General features: G+C 40.2%; 1 non-coding gene across 1 annotated transcript; it reads left to right on the forward strand.

Annotated features, from left to right (window-relative positions):
* The first annotated feature begins 1,611 nt into the window (after nucleotides 1–1,611).
* On the forward strand, nucleotides 1,612–1,718 carry LOC131645361 (small nucleolar RNA R71). Its single transcript, XR_009296989.1, has one exon. It is a non-coding gene; the product is annotated as a small nucleolar RNA R71 (small nucleolar RNA).
* The last annotated feature ends 18,912 nt before the right edge of the window (nucleotides 1,719–20,630 follow it).

Genomic DNA, 20,630 nt, shown 5'->3' on the forward strand with positions numbered 1-20,630 from the left:
TCTTCTCCTACTTCGAAAGTAAGCTTTCCTCGCTTTACATCTATAATTGCACCAGCGGTCGCTAAAAATGGTCTTCCTAAAATGATCGGGATGTTAGAATCTTCTTGGATATCCATAATGATGAAGTCAGTCGGGATGTAGAATTGACCTACACGAACAGGGATATTCTCTAACATTCCTACAGGATATTTGACTGAACGGTCTGCTAGTTGAAGAGACATTCTTGTTGCTTTAAGCTCACCTAGATTGAGTTTCTTACAGGTCGAAAGAGGCATCAAACTAACACTAGCTCCTAAATCGCACAAGGCTTTCTCTATGATGGTTTTTCCAATTACGCAGGGTATAGAGAAACTACCAGGGTCTTTCAGTTTTGGAGGCATGTTGTTTTGGATGATAGCGCTACATTCAGCGGTAAGCGTTATAGTTTCGTTGTCCTCGAGTTTCTTTTTGTTTGATAAGATTTCTTTTAAGAACTTAGCGTACGAAGGCATCTCAGTTATGGCTTCTGTGAATGGTATGGTTATGTTTAATTGCTTCAGAAGTTCTACAAATCTTTTAAATTGCGCTTCGGTTTTTGATTTGGCTAATCTTTGAGGGTAAGGAATTGGTGGCTTGTAAGGTGGTGGTGGAACATAAGGTTTCTCTTTTTCGGGTTCCACTTCGTTATTGTTCTCATCAGTCTTAGCAGTTTGTTCGTCGGTTGTTTTCTTTTGGGTTTCCTTTGGCTCTTGTTGTGACATGGGTACGTTTTGGGTTCTAGGATCTATGGGTCCATCGTAATTAGTTCCACTTCGTAGTGTTATCGCGTTCGCATGTCCTTTAGGATTAGGTTGTGGTTGAGCAGGAAACGTGCCAGCAGGGGCAGCAGTAGGTGCTTGTTGTTGAGCTACTTGTGAGATTTGAGTTTCTAACATTTTGTTATGCGTAGCTAAAGCATCTACTTTGTTCGATAGTTGTTTTAGTTGCTCGCTATTGTGGATGTTTTGATTCAGGAAGTCTTTATTGGTTTGTTGTTGGGAAGCTATGAAGTTCTCCATCATGATTTCTAGGTTTGACTTCCTAGGGGTGTTTTGAGCAGCTACAGGCGCTTTTTGGTAGCCAGGTGGTACAGCAGGTGCTTGTCCAGGCGCGTACAACGCATTGTTGTTCTTATAAGAAAAGTTCGGGTGGTTTTTCCATCCAGGGTTGTACGTGTTAGAATAAGGGTTTCCTTGAGCGTAATTTACTTGATCAGATGGGACTCCAGTCAAGAGTTGGCATTCAGCAACTACATGCCCAGTCAATCCACAAATCTCGCAGTTAGGTGCTACAGCGGCAGCGGTGGCTGAAGGAGTGATGGTCAAATTCTCGATCTTTTGAGTTAAAGCGTCTACTTTAGCGTTAACGCGGTCTATACCACTAATTTCGTACATTCCTCCTTTGGTTTGGGCTTTCTCTAGAGCGGCGCGTTCTCCTCCCCATTGGTAATGGTTTTGTGCCATGTTCTCTATGAGTTTGTATGCTTCATCATGGGGTTTGTCCATTAATGCTCCGCCAGCAGCGGCATCTATAGTCATTTTAGTGTTATATAAGAGACCACCATAAAAGGTATGGATGATCAGCCATGGTTCGAGTCCATGATGAGGGCATATTCTAAGCATGTCCTTGTAACGTTCCCAAGCTTCGAAAAGCGATTCGTTATCTTTCTGGGTAAATCCGTTGATTTGACCTCTAAGCATAGCAGTTTTGCTAGGCGGAAAGTATCTTGCTAAGAATACTCTCTTCAATTCGTCCCACGTAGTTATGGAATTGGAAGGCAGGGATTGAAGCCACGCTCTCGCTCTATCTCTCAAGGAGAAAGGAAAAAGGCGTAATCGAATAGCTTCGGAACTAACGTTGTTGGCTTTGATAGTGTCGGCGTATTGCACGAACACAGATAAATGGAGATTGGGGTCGTCTACAGGGCTTCCAGAGAATTGATTCTGTTGAACAGCTTGGACCAGTGAAGGTTTCAGCTCGAAATTGTTCGCTTCAATCGCAGGTGGTGCGATACTTGAATGCGGTTCAGCGCGCGAAGGAGCGGCATAGTCTCTAAGAGGACGAATAGCAGCCATCTCTAACTTCGGGGTGATTTGATTGATTTGATCAGTAAAAATCAATTCCTGATTAATCGGGATTTCTGCTACTTCGGGAAGGTTGCGAGCTCGACGTTTAACGTTAATGAAACGTTCGATCTCGTTAATTCGTTGTATTAAGTCTCCTCCTTGTGAACGAGTATTTGGCATACAATCGTTCAAAAAGAAAGGGAAGAATTTTCCTAGTCTCTACGGTGTAACAGTGAGTTACGATATCGACTTAAATAGTCCCCGGCACCGGCGCCAAAAACTTGATCGCGACTTTACGTGTCTATAAATCTGATAACTGCAAGTGCACAGTCGTGTCGTGTAGTTTTAAAAGATATCGAATCCACAGGGACTATGAATCGATCTACCGTTATCTAAGGTTACTATGTAAAGCTAGGAGTACTAAAATTTCGATTGTTCCTAAGGGAAAGTGATTGTGAGAAAATAAAGAATAATAATAAAAGACAGGTATCAGTATGTATTTCGTTTAACTAAAGGTAATCCGAAGGTCCATTGGCTTTTGCATAATTAAATTAAAAATCTTTACTAATTGCAATTGGTTAAAAATCCTCGTCTCAAACTTTCGCTCTGTTGAGTCAGACTACTATCCTAATCCTAATGTACGCTTTCGCCATCCCATTAGATTTTAGAAGAGCTTTTTGGAAACAATGTAATTAATAAAATGCCTATTTTACGAGGTCGTTATCTATTTAAATCTCCTAATCTCAAACTTTCGCTCTGTTGACTCGGAACATGCTAATATCCCTAACGTACGCTTTCGCCATCCCGCTCGAGTGTAAAAACAATTTTTGAAAATAAATAAGTTCCAATTAGTTTTAATACGCTTTCGCCATCCTTAAAACTAATGTCCTATGTCTACTATCCAGTTAAAGATCTCAAACTTTCGCTCTATTGATTTTAACCTTTGACCGTCCTAATCCCTCAAACTTTCGCTCTATTGGTTTTAAGACTTACTAATCAAACTAGACATATAAACCAAAAATAAGTGATAATTAATAAAACATAATTTAAGCCAATTTATTTCGGATCCCTACGGTTAACTTACTCTACATACCGACACCTTTAATATTTTAGCCAGACATATCAATACGATTAAACATGCATAAATCGGTTCGGTTCATAATAATAAGCATATTAAATGGCATATAATATATCATGCAAATAAATAATATAAATAAGGCGGTAAATAAAAACCTGAATTAAAATAAATCTGGATTGAATTGAATCTTGAAGTACTCGAACTTCCACCACAGGTTGGCTGGATCGTTCTTCGGAATTTAAATGGCAGAAAATAAAAACAAGGAAAATAAAGCGATAAACCTAACGTAAGGCTAGATCTATGAAAAGTTCACAACAATTTCCAGTGTAGAAATCGTTGTGAGAAAATAGACGGTTAAATGAAAGCAGAATAAGGAAAAGCAGTTCGCGGTACAATTTCGGCAGCACTTCGTTGGCAGGAAATCGGACCCTTTGGAAGTGGGATAGCAGGTCCTATTTATAGGAGGAGGTTTTCAGTTGGAATCCGTGAATTGAGGAACTTTCTGCAGACTGGGCGTGGAGACGTGGGTCTCCGTTTCTTCAGGAAGACTTGAGACGTGCGTCTCAAGTGGAGAAAATCTTGGGCAGTTGGAGACGGCCGTCTCCTCTTGGTGACGTGGCTGAAGAGAACGTGGAGACGTGCGTCTCCACTTGCTTGCAGGTCTGGGCCACGCGCCTTTTGATTCATGGTGGGCTGAATATCTCTTTTGGGCCTTTTGGGTCCTAATTGCACCCTTCTTTCACTTCAGCACTCCCTTTTCATCTTTTAGGCATAAATATTGGTCATTTAAGCTCAATTTTCTTTCCTTTTCGCAAATAGTCGAAATTGAAGTGTAAAACCTGAAATAAAGCAAATACACGCGTAATATCATAATAAATTAACATAATAAACGGAAAATGCTATAAATATCTATGGATTTTAGGCTAAATATACGATATAAAATCGTGTTATCAGTTGACCAAAATTCCCCAAAAGTCAATGGTGATCTTGTACAGTTGACTTTTTCAGACGAATCGCGTTTCTGGAGATTTCAAATGAAACAGGTTATCCTCACCAAATGAGTAGTATGAATGGATTATATTGAAGCATTTGAGGATATTGAGCCATGATTTGAGTTGTGGCACCATGTCCTGATTAAAAAGTCAGTTGTTCAGTGAATTAGGTCAAAAACCCTAATTGTCGACCTGATGAAATTGATGCCTGTAGGTCTTGAATTGAGATACAATTTCCATTGTATATTGTCATAAGGATTATTTGAAGATGATTGATACCTTTGATTGACTCCCTGGGGATTTTTAGGGTTTCCCAAATGTGATCCCTGATTTCAGTCCCTGATAGTTCAAAAACCCTGATCTGAGGATTTGTCTGATCAATCTTTGTATAGGAGATGTTCTGAGCCAATGGATTAGGTCAAAATGATGCACTTGAGGTCTTTAGGTCATGTTCCAAGTCATTAGGTCAAATTCTGAGCAAAAGTCAGGAGTATGCTATCTTCAGTCAAAACCCTAATTCAGTCGATTCAAAGCTGTTGAGTTTGTTGAAATGAATCTCTGAGGACCAAATGTTGATTGTTGATGAAGATAATTCATTTGAAATGAAGGGAGAACAAAACCCTAATTGATTGTTACTTGTACTGATGAGTGATTTCCTGATTAAATCCTGCTGAGCCACAAGTAACAAACACAAGCTATGCAATTTGTTAGAGATGCAAATGATGCATATGTAAATGATATGAGGTGGTATCTTAGGTCAAAAATTGGGGTATGACAGATGCCCCTATTTAAGTTTCTTCAACTTGAGATATGAAGATTGAAAATCTTTATTTTGATAGGGTGGAAGAGACTTAAATATCAGAAGACGCGAATTTTGGACCTAAGATACCAAAATTGCGAATGATGCAAGGATATCTTTACCGAGGGAATATCAAGAACTGTCTCCACTGGGGAAAAGAGATCGGGAAGGATATCTCAATCTGTTTTAAGGAAGAGAATCCATTTTTGTTCTTTTTGGGAAAGCAAGTGTATGCTTCACCGGGGAATGATAGCTTTGTAAGAAAAGCTTACCTATCGACATTATCGACTATCTGCACAGGGATAGACTTGTTTAATAATGCGAAGGTGAAAGGTATGAAACTGTGTTACCGACTACCAGCATGGTGATAGACTTGACAAGGTAAAAAGAGTTTCAAAGGTTTGGGTAATATTACCGAATATCAGCATTGTGATAGACATGTTGAATAATATAACCAGAACAAAAGGATTACCGACTACCAGCCTTGTGATAGTGGTTTTGAAGACATGATCAATTATCAGCCAAGTGATAAAATGATCCTGGAGACTTTGCTAGGGAAATTACTGGTTATTCAGCCTTGTGAACAGTAATAAGACCCTGATTGTCAAATGATCTTCATGATTGATTTCCTTGAGAGGAAAAAGCTTTTGAAAGAGACATAAGCTGCTCAGATGATGAGGCTATTGCTTATTGTCTGTTTTTTTCTTGACTCTATTTGGAGAATCGGAATTTGAATCTTTGGTAAAGACAAAGTTCTAACCATGAATGAATTGGAAAGAAACAGTCAAACAAGACTTTGTACCCAATGAGGAATGAACTCAACTGGGGATCTCCTCCTTTGTTTTGAGAGGAGAAACTAAAGCAACCTTCTTCCACGAGGAATGATCTCAGTGGGGAACTGGAGAAAGAATGTGTTCTTTTTGCTTATGGGTGACGACCTACTTGGAGAGATGACACGCCCATACTTGTTTCTTTTTCTTTTTTTCTTCTTCTTTTTTTTGTTTGGGATAGATATATCCTGAACAAGTGATTTTAAATCAAACATTGAAAAACGCAAGAATGCATAAATGATGCAAATATGTATGAATGATGAATGTCATGAATGTAGCATGCATGCTGATGATACTGACAGACAGAGAAGTATACACTGGAGAGGGACCGACGTCGCAATACAACCAGATACTCGGCAAATGTTCTTCAACACGGTGTAGATAACACAGGTGATGAATGGTGCTGCGTGCTTTAAACTTCTCTGGGGAAGATAAGCATCTTTACTGGGATGGAAGAGCTTCTTCACTGGAGATGAAATCTTCGTCACTAGGGATAAAAGACCTTCTTCACTGGGGATAGAAGAGCTTCTTCCTATGGAGATAGCTGTTGATGTTCCTTCCGTTGTTCACAACTCAAAGGAAAGTTTCGCTTTTATTTTGAAAAAAGAAAAGTGAAGTAAATTCATTTAAAACTTATTTTTTTCTCTTTTTTTTCAAAAGTGAATAACACAATTGAAGCGTCATTTTGCAAGCTGAAAGAAATTAAAGATTGCAAACAAATGGGCACAAGGCTCAAATTTATTTAATAGGATGGTAATCAGCTAAAGGCATGATTCCACGGAGTATTTACAAAAGTTGGAAATGGTAATTATGCGGAAAAGGCTACATTGAAAGCAATAACCACTATTCCCTCTAATAACTTTGAGTTCCAACTGTGCTTGTCGCTTCAGATTGGCGATGATTTGATTGAAGATCCTTTGATGAGGTACAGACTCTTCAGGTGACGAAGTACGGACTGATGCAGTTACTTTGTCATAAATCCCTAATTTTTGCCTAGATTGCCCTTTCAGGTTTTCAATCTACCAGGATGAATTTTTCTGTTTATTGTCTCTAATTTTTGCCTGGACCACCCTTTCGGGTTTTCAGTCCACCGAGACGCTCATTTTTGCCTAAGTCGCCCTTTGCGGGTTTTCAACTTACCGAGCTGTTCTTTTGTATTTTTTTAGACAAAGTATTTCTTGACTGCATCAGCATTCACAGGATATGGGAGTTCATCACCATCCATGGTTGCAAGAGTCATGGCGCCGCCAGAAAATGTTCTTTTGACAACATATGGGCCTTCGTAATTAGGAGACCATTTGCCCCTAGAATCTGGTTGAAAAGACAAGATCTTTTTAAGCACGAGGTCGCCTTCTCGAAATTCACGAGGTCGAACCTTTTTGTTGAAGGCTTGTTTCATCCTTGCTTGGTATAACTGTCCATGGCATAGAGCAGTCATACGTTTTTCTTCGATTAAGTTCAACTGATCGTATCTGCTTTGACACCATTCAGCCTCTGATAACTTAGTCTCCATGAGGACTCTCATTGATGGTATTTCAACTTCTACGGGGAGCACAGCTTCCATGCCGTATACTAGAGAAAAGGGAGTTGCCCCTGTTGAAGTACGCACTGAAGTACGGTACCCATGTAAAGCAAATGGCAGCATTTCATGCCAGTCTTTGTAAGTGACGACCATTTTCTGGACGATCTTCTTAATGTTCTTGTTAGCGGCTTCAACGGCGCCGTTCATTTTTGGTCTGTAAGGAGAAGAGTTATGATGCTCAATCTTGAATTCCTCACACAATTCTTTCATCATTTTGTTGTTCAAGTTTGAACCATTGTCAGTAATGATCTTGCTGGGAATACCATATCGGCAAATGATGTTATTCTTGATAAACCTTACAACCACCTGTCTTGTAACATTGGTGTAAGATACTGCTTCGACCCATTTGGTGAAGTAATCAATAGCTACCAAGATGAAACGATGACCGTTTGAAGCTTTTGGTTCGATCATTCCAATCATATCGATACCCCACATGGAGAAAGGCCACGGAGATGAGAGAACATTGAGTAGAGTCGGTGGCACATGGATCTTATCTGCGTAGATCTGGCACTTGTGACATCTCTTCACGTGTTTGTAACAGTCAGATTCCATTGTCAACCAATAGTATCCTGCTCTTAAGATCTTTTTGGACATTGCATGCCCATTTGAATGAGTTCCAAAGGACCCTTCATGCACTTCATGCATTAACATGTCTGCTTCGTGTCTGTCCACGCATCTGAGCAAAACCATGTCGAAGTTTCTTTTGTATAGCACATCTCCGTTGAGGAAGAAACTGCCAGAAAGTCTCCTTAGAGTTTTCTTATCTTTGTTTGATGCCCCAAGCGGATACTCTTGAGTTTGAAGGAAGCGTTTGATGTCGTGGAACCACGGTTTATCATCGATGACTGCTTCGGTTGCAAATACATAGGCGGGCCTTTCAAGGCGCGTGATTCTGACTGTAGGCATATCATTCCAATGATTGACTTTGAACATGGAAGATAAAGTGGCCAAGGCGTCTGCCATTCGATTCTGATCTCGAGGTATATGATGCAATTCAACCTTGTTGAAGAAAGTCAACAGACGTCTTGCATAATCTCTGTAAGGAATCAAGCCAGGGTGGTAAGTTTCCCATTTGTCTTTGATTTGGTTGATCACGAGGGCTGAATCTCCATATATGTCGAGGATCTTGATCCTTAAGTCAATGGCTTCTTCGAGACCCATGATACAAGCTTCATATTCTGCGATGTTGTTGGTACACTCAAATAACAATCTGGCGGAGAATGGGATATGAGTACCCTTGGGAGTGATGATGATTGCCCCAATTCCATTGCCAAAAGCGTTTACTGCTCCATCAAAAATTAGGCCCCATCTTGATCCGGGTTCAGGACCTTCTTCAGGTAACGGTTCATCACAATCTTTCATCTTCAAGTACAAGACATCTTCATCAGGAAAGTCAAACTTGAGAGATTGATATTCATTAATTGGTTGATGCGCCAAATGATCGGCGAGAATGCTTCCTTTGACCGCTTTTTGAGCACGGTATTCAATGTCATACTCAGATAACAGCATTTGCCATCGGGCAATCCTTCCTGTTAAGGCAGGCTTTTCAAAGACATACTTGATCGGATCCATTTTGGAGATTAACCAAGTAGTATTGTTGATCATGTACTGGCGGAGACGTTTTGAAGCCCAAGCCAAAGCACAACATGTTTTTTCGAGCATGGAGTAACGAGACTCACAGTCTGTGAATTTCTTACTCAGGTAATAGATGGCATGCTCCTTCTTACCAGTTTCATCTTGCTGTCCAAGAATACAACCCATGGATTCTTCCAACACGGTAAGGTACATGATTAGCGGTCTTCCTTCAACCGGAGGAATCAATATTGGTGGTTCTAACAGGTACTCTTTGATACTGTCGAACGCTTTCTGGCAATCTTCAGTCCATACAACCCCTTGATCTTTGCGGAGAAGCTTGAAAATCGGCCCACAAGTAGCAGTCATTTGAGAGATAAACCTGGAGATATAGTTCAACCGTCCAAGAAATCCTTTTACTTGCTTTTCAGTTTTTGGTGCAGGCATCTCTTGAATAGCTCTGACTTTGTCGGGATCTACTTCGATACCTCTTTGGCTGACAATGAAACCCAAGAGTTTTCCAGATCTAACCCCAAAAGTACATTTGTTAGGATTCAAGCGAAGCTGATATTTCCTTAGTCGTTGAAACAACTTCAAAAGGTATTCAATATGTTCTTCTTCAGTGCTGGACTTGGCTATCATGTCGTCCACATAAACTTCAATTTCTTTATGCATCATGTCATGAAAGAGAGTAGTCATTGCCCTTTGGTAAGTTGCGCCTGCATTCTTTAATCCAAACGGCATCACTTTGTAGCAAAAGGTACCCCATGGGGTGATGAAAGATGTCTTCTCCATGTCTTCGGGAGCCATCTTGATCTGATTATAACCGGAGAACCCGTCCATGAAGGAAAAGACGTTGAACTTAGCGGTGTTATCAACCAGCATGTCAATATGTGGTAATGGAAAGTCATCTTTTGGACTGGCCTTGTTCAAGTCACGGTAGTCAACACACATTCTGACTTTGCCATCTTTCTTTGGAACTGGCACTATGTTGGCCAACCATTGAGGATACTCGGAGGTGACAAGAAAACCTGCGTCGAGTTGCTTTTGAACTTCCACTTTGATCTTATTAGCCATATCAGGGTGAGTCCTTCGCAATTTCTGCTTAACCGGCGGACATTCTGGCTTCAATGGCAAGTAATGCTGAACAATATTGGTATCCAACCCAGGCATGTCTTGGTAGGACCAGGCAAACACGTCAACATATTCTTTGAGAAGGTCTGTCAACTTACTCTTGACATCAGCATCAAGCAGCGATCCAATGGTCACTTCTTTTTTGTCTTCTTCAGAACCCAAGTTGATCTTTTCTAGAGGCTCTTTGTGAGGCAGAATGGCTCTTTCCTCGTGCTTAAGTAATCGAGAGATCTCGTCCGGGATCTCCTCTTCTTCCTCTTCTTCGGCTTCGAACACAGGAAACTCAAAGTTGGGAGAGGGCATAGGGTTATTGCATTCAATGGGTTTATCAATAGTTAATCTGCACATATGATTTATATTTATTTCAGAAAATTTATGAATGCAGGAGTGTATGCAGATTTTTTTGAAAAGTTTTTTTTCATTTTGGTTTTTTAGGATTACCATTTCCAGAAAAAAGCAAAAATAAAACACATAGTGTAGGGAACTCAAAATGACACTTTATTTATGATTCATTTTTGAAACAAAGCCCTAAACACAAACTCATTTGCCTTGGGCAGGACAAAGAGGGAAACTTTTAAAACAAAGCCCTATACACAAAGTTATTTGGGCAGAACATTTAAAAGCAAAGCCCTATAAAACATCTCTCTGCTTTGGGCAAGGCAGGAGGTCAAAATAACAGCGAGGTGATTACTTTGAGCGGCGAACAACATTCGGAACGTCGACAGCTTTCCAGTAGCAACGAACTCCTCTGTGTATTATGTATTCAGGAAAATTCTCCCCAGAATTATCTTCAGTATCGACATTGACCGCTGGTCGAGCAGGATTTGAAGGTCCTGGTTTGTCAACCTTGTTCTTTGTAGAGTTGAAACTGTCTTCTTCTACTTCTTGAAGAGCATAAGATGAGTCACAATCTCCAGAATTTTCAGGATGTATTTCCCAGTCTTCAGGATGAAGAGACTCATTGTCAGCGACACTTTCTGAGTCAACTGCGGGATCATCTTCCCCTTCATTTTCAAAAATGGCATTTATGTGATAATAACCATCTTCAGGATTATCAATCTTGGCAGATGCGTTGAATCCGAAATCTTCAGTAATTTCAGGTTGCTGAGAAAATTGACAGGGCTGATAAACCTCTTCTGGTTGACTATTATATTCAAAGGGATCTCCCCATCCAGTTGGTTGGATATCTTTAATCGCAATCTTGTAACTTTCAGGTGCAGTGTATTTCACCATATAATCATATTTTCCACTTGGTTGTCCCAAGGTGTCCCAGATTTCTGCAGGAACAGGCTCAGTTTCTTTGCCTTTGGATTTCTCTGAAGGAGGATGTGGTTCTTCCTGAGATATGTATCCTGAGTCATTGAGATAACATTTCCATTCTTCTTCAGGATCAGGTAGACCTTCTTCGATACATTCTTCAATAAGGACGTTAACCTCTTGAGGAATTGGATTAAGGAATCCTCCACTAATGAATGTTTCTTTGATCGGACGAAAGGTTTCATCCTTCTTGGTGCAGTTTGAGAATGTTGGTAAACATCCGAGACCTGCTCTAGTTTCATTCTTGGTCGGGATCACAACTTTCCCCCAGCCAGTGGTAGTTCCATCTTTCACTACCTTTACCGCCTCTTTATAAGAAGAGATCGATGCTTTCTTTTTGGAAGATTCGTCTTCTAAAGAGAGACCTTGGAACTGAGTTCCTTCCACATCATCGGCACTGATAAAAGAGAAATTGGATAAATGGCTCACCATCAAGGCTTGTTCTCCACTTATTGTTACCAATTTTCCATTTGTTACAAACTTTAACTTTTGATGGAGCGTAGAAGTCACTGCCCCTGCTTCATGGATCCATGGTCGTCCTAACAGACAGCTATAAGCAGCTTGAATGTCCATGACCTGGAAGGTGATTTGAAATGTATGTGGACCAATTGTCATGGGAAGGTTGACTTCGCCGATAACAGATTTTCGCGATCCATCAAATGCTTTGACAACTACACCACTGAACTTCATAGGCATTCCTTGGTAAGACAAGCGAGCAAGAGTCGTCTTTGGCATCGCATTCAAGGAAGATCCGGTGTCTACCAACACATTGGACAAAGAGTCTAACTGACAGTTCATAGAAATGTGCAGAGCAAGATTGTGATTTCTGCCCTCCTCGGGGAGTTCTTCATCACAGAAGCTTAAATTGTTGCAAGCTGTTATGTTGGCTATTATCCCATCAAAGTGATCAACAGTCACATCATGATCGACAAAAGCTTGATCCAAGACTCGCATCAGGGCTTCCCTGTGTGCTTCAGAGTTTAACATCAATGAAAGTATTGAAATTTTTGAAGGAGTCTGCATAAGCTGATCCACAATCTTGTATTCACTTCTTTTGATAAGCTTCAAAATTTCGTCAAAGTCAGGATTGACATTGGTTCCACTGGATTGACCAACATCCGTGCTTGTATTACTGACAGGAGTTTCCTCAGGATTCCCCACTGGTGTGTTAACAGGATTTTGCCCGGTAGCAGGAGCAACAGGATGCTTCGGAGGTAGTGGAGTATACACACGTCCACTTCTTGTTACTCGACTCACATCAGCGATGTTCACGACAGATGAAAGAGTAGGTAAAGGAACTTCTTGTCCATTCTTCATCATGGTAGCATTGTAGTTGTATGGAACTGCCTTGTCAGAGTCATAAGGAACAGGTCCAAGTAGACAAATGATCAAAGGAGCAACAGGAACCTTCGGCTTGTTGTAAGTAACTTCCATGCGCTCAGGCATGTTGAAATGAGGAACGATGACGTTAACTGTAGGCATTTCCGAGTTGATATCTGAGACTAAAAGCTCATGCGGATAACATCCTATCATGTTAACTTCATTTTCATTCCTATTTCTGTAGATTTGAATAGTACCATTATCCAACAGTACTTGGAGATCTCTTCTCACAATCGAACATCCGTGAGGATCTACACAACATATGCTGCAGGAACCGTAGTGATGCTGGTGAAAATTCTGCCCTCGACAGAGAGTAGCGTGCATTTGTACCAAATCGGCTCTTGAGTGATTGATATTATAGACTCGATATGGACCAGGACATCCGTACACCATGTTTACAACATGCCCTCCATGATTGGGCAGCGGATTTGCTTGCACATTTGGATTCAAATTTCTGAAAGAGAGGAGATTAGATCTTACCAACCTCTGAACTTCATGTTTCAAAGCTATGCAATGCTCGAGATCATGGCCAGGTGCTCCTTGATGATAAGGGCATGAGACCTCTGCTTTGTACCACCATGGTAGTTTCTCAGGTACGGGTGGTGGTGCTTTGGTTTGAACAAGACCTCTTTCAATCAAAGCAGGATACAATTCTGTGTAGGTCATTGGAATCGGATCGAACTGTGGAGCTCTTTGTACACGATTCTGATTATTGATGAACTGCTGAGCCTGTTGTCGAGGCTGTTGTTGTTGAAACTGCGGAGTAAAACCCGGATTCGGTGTTGTATTAACGGCTGGTGCGATAGCAGCTACCTGTCGTTGACGATTGACATTTCCTCTTGGCTTTCCTTGGGATACCATGTCAACACTTTGTTCTTTCTTCTTTGGGAAACCACTTCCAAACTTTTTGGTTCCGCTTGAAGATCCACCTTCTTTAGTTAGACGTCCGGTTCGGACTCCTTCTTCTAGACGCATCCCCATGTTTACCATTTCGGTGAAATCACTTGGAGCACTAGCAATCATGCGTTCATAGTAAAACGGACTGAGAGTATTCAAGAAGATCTTTGTCATCTCTTTCTCTTTTAACGGTGGATTAATCTGAGCAGCAGTTTCTCTCCATCGTTGGGCATACTCTTTGAAAGCTTCATGGTCTTTCTGAGCCATGGATCGAAGCTGATCTCTGTCCGGAGCCATATCCGAGTTATACTTGTATTGTCGGACAAAGGCCTCACCTAGGTCATTGAAAGTTCGAATATTGGTGCTATCCAAACTTGTGTACCACTTCAGTGCGGCACCAGTCAAACTGTCTTGAAAGTAATGGATAAGCAACTGATGATTATCTGCATAAGTAGACATCTTCCGGGCATACATCACAAGATGGCTTTGTGGACAAGAACTTCCTTTGTATTTCTCAAAGTCTGGGACCTTGAACTTGGCTGGTATCTGTACACTGGGAACCAAACATAGCTCCTGGGCATTCTTTCCAAACAAATCTTTTCCCCGAATAGCTTTGACTTCCAGCTGAATCTTGTTGAATTGTTCTTGGAGATCTCCTACAAGATTACGCTGATTTGTGCTATCACCCTGATCATGATAAATCTCATTGTCTCCGTAAGGAATAGTGTGAACCATAGGAGTCGGAACTGTCATAGTGGGCTAAGAAAGTGCCATAGTGACTTGAGAAAAAGTTACCCCCTGATTTGGAGTGAACAGTGAACTTTGTGCAGCGGGCGCTTCAGTTGTGGATGTTTGAGCCCCAGAAAAATTATGGCGGAATCCTGTACCAAAACTGAAAGGCGTGCCCCAACCTTCTGGCATGGAGAAAGATGGAATACCGAACGCAACTGTAGAGACTGGAGTAGTGACTTTAGATGTTACCGTCGCTTGGCTGTTGGGTGGCGGCGGCTGATTCTGTGCGGCCATTAAGGAGTCAACCAGAGTAGTGAGACTTTCCAGCTTTTCCTGAAGAGTGGTCACTGTACCACGGAGCTCAATATTCTCTTGTTCAGAGTGTTCCATTACTCTTCTTCTATTTGAACGAGTATTGTATCTGTGATCCGATTGCGAGCGCGGTCGAGAAACTTTGAGACGCGACAGCTTGACGATCTATTGGAGAAAGGTCCAAAAGATGAGACTCTATACAACGGACTCGATATGCAGAATGATGTATGCAAAAAGAAGTTTATGATTTTTCCAAATATTTTAAAGATTATTTCCTTGCAAACATTTGAACACAAACTATTCTTTTATTGAAATAATGGGAAATGTTACAACATTGGAGCGTAGCTCCTTACAGAAGCAAATGATAAATGAAAATTTAAATAAATCCTAAACATCTTCATCGGACGAAGAACCAAATGCATTGTGCAGCTTGAGCTTCATGATTTCTTTCCCATAGCGAGCTTTCAAATCGGCCTTTTCAGCTCTCAGCTTGTTAACAACATTCTTCCAATTGTCAGGTATCGGAGCGTTGCTTGTTGAGCCTTCAAGCTTTTTCTTGCTTTCTTTGATGTATCTTCTGATTGCGGCATCTTTCCGACGGATCTTCTCATCTTTGTTCATGAGCCATCCATCCTGATAATAGAGAGTTTCTTCATGTTCTTTCACTTGTTTCTTCAACTTTCTATTTTCCACATCAGTTCTTCGAAACTTTTCTTTCCAAGCGTCTTTTTCTATCCTCATCTTGGTCAAAGTGTCTTGGTATTCCTCCATAGCGGGAATGTTGGGTCGTTGAGGCACCACAGGGAACATGGGTTTTTCATAATCATAAGGCATTTGAAACTCCCTTGCTCTTTTCTTTACCCAACAGATGTAGGCGTTCGTAGCGATACAGTTCTTTATCTCACCTTTTTCTTTCCATCGGATGTCGTACCAGGCTTTCACCATTTTTGTTTTCAACCCTTGAGGATCATTTCCTTCCTGATAAAAGTAACTTTCCACTGTAGGGCCAATGGGTTTAGTTGAATTTGCATACCCGAGTTGTCGTCGGGCTAGGACCGGATTGTAGTTAATTCCTCCTTGTGTACCAATGAGGGGTACGTTAGCGAATTCTCCACAACTTTCAATGGTTTCTATACCGCAGCGAGCCAAGGTATACCACTGAATATCATTATGGGTAAGAGACATAAGTCTTTGAGACCATCGTAAACCTTCCCGGTTTTCCGTGAAAATGGGAGACTTAGGTAAGTGTGAAACAATCCATTTAAACAACAAAGGTGCACAACATACAATAATTCCACCACCTTGGTGATTCCTATGATGGACAGAGAAATACATGTCACCAAGCAGAGTCGGAACGGGATTTCCATTTAAAAAGACCTTTATGGCATTGATATCAACAAAGTCGTCGATATTGGGAAACAGAACCAACCCATAGATGAGCAAGGCTAGTACAGCTTCAAAAGCTATCATGCTACCAGTTTCGATGAAGTCAAAGGCTTTCTTTATTAGAAACTGTGAAGGCAAACCTGGAAGGTTTCCTTTGGTAGTCCAATTACTCTCTATTTCAGATTTCTTCAGGTGGGTACCTGTTGCAATGACTGGTGACTTAGGAATGGCTTCCAAACCATTGAAAGGTATTTTGTCAGACACAGGAATACCCAAAAGATTGGCATATTCTTCCAAGGTTGGTACCAACTGATAGTCTGGAAAGGTGAAACACCGGTAGACGGGATCATAAAACTGAACCAGAGTTTTGAGAAGTCCTTCATCAACATGAGTGTTCAAGATAGGCAAAAGCTTTCCATGGCTTTTCCTAAAATCAGAAGGATCTTGTACAAAAGACGCTAACTCTTTCAGTCTTTCCACATTAGGCTCTTTGAAACCGTACCTCTTGGTATGCCTTTTTACCCACTCCATAATCTAATCCTATAATGTTTGCAAAGAAAATTCTCTAATTGTTTGGAAAAATCATGTTTTTATGGAAAAAGATTTTTATTATTTTTTTATGGATGTATGAATGCATGGATGCATGGATGCCACATATTCAAACATGGTAAGGCAAACATGGTAGTTCAAACATGGTACTGTAAACATGGCAACACAAACATGGTAACACAAACATGGTAACACAAACATGGTACACACAGGTTCAAAGGTCCAGCGTCACGAGCATGAGGTCAGAGAACCAAACATGGGATAGTTCTAGTTAATCACCTGCAAAACATGTTCTACTGATACGTCAGAGTCTACATTTTTCTTTCGGATATTACCGGCTTTCCACAATTAAACTCATGAGCCAGCAATATTCTCAAGAAAAACTCGTCTGAGTGTGGTTCTCCGCATGACAACTAATCCAAGTCTTCACCTGAATAGTTTCTGCACCACAACCTAATAAGGCCAGGATGGGTTGGGGTTCTACAGCCAACTCAGCTTCTACAGTTCAATGAAAGCAATAATGTCTTCGCAATTAACTCGCTAAACATATATTACAAACAAGGAACCTCCACTGAGCGGAAGGATTCTCACGTGCGCCTGCACATGACTATACCCTCCACCTAATTCTTATGTGTACTTAATCCGGGTTAGGGTTTGTCCATAATGTATCACTTGTAACAGAACCACACAAGTAACAGAATCACAGAACCAAACAAGAAAAAAAAAAATAAAACAAATTGAAATAACCCTTTCTTTGGAAACAATAAAAAGATTAGTCCCCAGTGAAGTCGCCATTTTTCTGTCGCGGGGAAAAATCGTTGTTTTTTCGGGATGAGACACCTGATGCCTTCTTTGGGCTCGAGTGCTCATAAAATGATTTTTCTTTTGTACGGACCAAACTTTTTATTGTTTTCAAAAGAGGAAAAGGAAAAAAGTTGCAATAACCTTAAAAGTGGGGGAGAGATCTTGGGTAAGAGGGTTGGTTATACGAAGGGAAGGTATTAGCACCCAACGTATCTATAGTACTCTATAGGTTTCTTTGTTTTGTTTATTCCATTCTTGTTATGGTGGAGGTTCTTGTGAGAAAGAGGTGGGGCCTAAGATGTTTGTTTGATTATGCTCGCAAAGATCATAGCGATCCTCTGCATACATATCCCCTAGAGGGAATCAGAGCATCTGTAGCTCGGGGTCTACGGGTGCTAAGGTTTGAATGGTTTGAGGGAGAAGTTTTGTTTTGCTCGCCAAGGATCGACCTTGTGCCTACGTATTCTCAAAGGGATGTTGAGAAAGTCAGAGCAATCGTAGTTCCCACTTATGCTAGTGGAAGCAAAGGATAAGAGACAAATGTCATCTAAATGTTCGATGTATCTAATCTATATCATCACATACATCTGTTTGATTTTGTTTGAAAATCTTTTCATTATAAGCCCGGGGCCATGCCGCTTATGGCGCTTAGAATGATAAAGATGTTTTTGTTGTTTAACCAGCCTTGTGGCAAAAACTTTCAATGAAGTCAGCCTTGTGACAAAAAGTTTTGATTAATCAGCCAGCCTCGTGGCAAAAGTTTCAATGAAGTCAACCTTGTGACAAAACTTTGATTAATCAGCCAGTACGGTGGCAAAACGGTTTGATTGATTAGCCAGCCTTGTGGCAAAAAAAGAGTTTGATTGATTAGCCAGCCTTGTGGCAAAAAAGTTTGATTGATTGATTGTTTGTGATGATATAGAAGAGATACTCCTATCATAGAGATGATAAATGTCTAATCTCCTAGGGTTTTTCGATTTGATATTGGGGATGCTTATAAGAAGCCCGTGGGTCCTTGTACGAAGCCCAAGAGGAGGCTATCCGAGGGTCCTTGCATTGTAAGCCCAAGAGGAGGCTATGGGAGGGACAATCCGGGGTCCTTGCATTGTAAGCCCAAGAGGAGGCTATGGGAGGGTCACTCGTTTGTACAAAGCCCAAGGGGAGGCATGGTATAGTTGGTCTGAGCTCTTAGAGCGATTTCACCGGGAAACCATACTCTATGTCCTAACCTAAACTAGTGGAGATTCTTTGCACGAAGCCCAATAGGAGGCTATGGGGAACCTAGTGTTGTACTAAGTTGAACAAGCACACATATCACACATATGAACAAACATGAACAAGTATGAACAAATATGAACAAACATGAACAATTATATATGACAAAGTGTGTGTATATAATGGAGTTTATGAAGGAAATATACCTGTAAGCATGATCCATTTGTATACACGGGGCTCGGGACTCACACTCGGGGAGAGGTCCACTTGAATTTATTCAAAGCTATGTAAACAGGTATTTACAAGGGCTTGGGACTTATACCTACATGGAGGCCCATGGTATTTTTGGGAAGATTTAAAGTAAACCTTCATTTTTGGTTTGTTATTCAAAGTTCAAAATCAAATTGATCGAGATATGTACAAAACAGTGTATGTACAAAAAGGCGTACAATGAAATACCTAATTTCATGTACTGGAATGGGTATGTACAAAAGGGCTTGGGACTTATACCTACGTGGAGGCCCGTGTTTTATTTACAAAACATGGTTGATTGTTTATTTACAGACGCGTCGTTTGAAAAAACTGTTTGAAAGTTGTTTTGAAAGAGTTTTCTGTTTGAAGAAAAACTGTACAAAAAAGAAAAGAAATGGGACTTACACTCTCTAATATTCGAGAGGCCCCACTTCGTTTTGAAAATCAATTGATCAATTAAAAAGGTTTAATCAATAGTTCAAAAAGAAATGGTTTATCGTTTTGAAAAGAATCGCGATCGCTCGTTTTAAAACGATTTGAATATGAAAGAAATCAACTTAATTAAGTTTAAAACAAGTTTTAATGCTTAATTAAGACCTAAGTGATTAGGGTCTGATCACAAAATATTTACAAGTGATTAAGTTTGAAAAATCAAATGAAAAAAACAAATTTTAAAGTATTAAAAATACTTAAAAATATGTCATTTTAAACTTAATTAAAATGTATTAAATTAATATTTTTTTGTGATTTTTTTTGGATGTTCTTAAAATATACCTATTAAATAAGAAGTGTAAAAAAAATGAAGTGAAAATGATGAATTTTGATTGGTTAAATAATTAATTGAAGTTGTAATGAAATTGAAGAAAATAAGTGTCAAAAAATTGGGTTTTGGTCCTGCCAGGGTTTGAACCCACGCCCTGAGGTTCACTACTCAAAACAACAACCAACTGAGCTGCGCGCGCAGCTTGTTTATGATACACACTCATTTAATTATATTCAAAAACAAGTATTTGAAACTTCTGAACAAAAAAATGGCGCCAAGAACACATCCCTATTTTGATTTTGAATTCTTCTGAAACTGAACCAATTTGAACAAGTAAAGGGTCTATTTCACTCGATTTTCCATAAGGAACATGATGGTGATCTTTAATTTCATTTATTTTCACTCTAAGATCATTAATTTTCTGATGAACACGAAGAACCCTAATTCTATGATTCAATCTGAAATCGTGTATGTGCAAGTTATGATGCAATTGATTGAGGGTTAATGATCCATATGTATGCAGAAACATGATGGCAAAGCAATATTTCATTTATGATGCGTGCAAATATGAGTTTGAAGTTCAAGTGACTTACCTTCAAAAATGGCCAAACTGGAAATCGAATTCTGCAAATGAGGGCTCCCAGATGTTGTTTCTTGATCTGAACACCTTCAATGAACCTTATGAAACATGTTTGAATGCTTGGAACTGTTTGGATTCACCTGTGTAAAGCTATGGAACCCGATCTGCAGTATGGCTCAAGTGAGAATCATGCTATGTGATTTTGGAGTTACAGGTCATGGATGATGGTTGGAACAGCTCATATATGGTATATAGGATGTGTTTGGATGATTAGCTTAGGCAGAAATGAGCTTGGGTGAGATTTGGCATGATAAGGCTCAATATGTGTTCATATGGAAGTGAGGTAGTGATTTTGAGTTCTGAGTGTTTTTG

Source organism: Vicia villosa, linkage group LG1, assembly GCF_029867415.1.
Source record: "Vicia villosa cultivar HV-30 ecotype Madison, WI linkage group LG1, Vvil1.0, whole genome shotgun sequence".
In the NCBI taxonomy this organism is placed as follows: domain Eukaryota; kingdom Viridiplantae; phylum Streptophyta; class Magnoliopsida; order Fabales; family Fabaceae; genus Vicia; species Vicia villosa.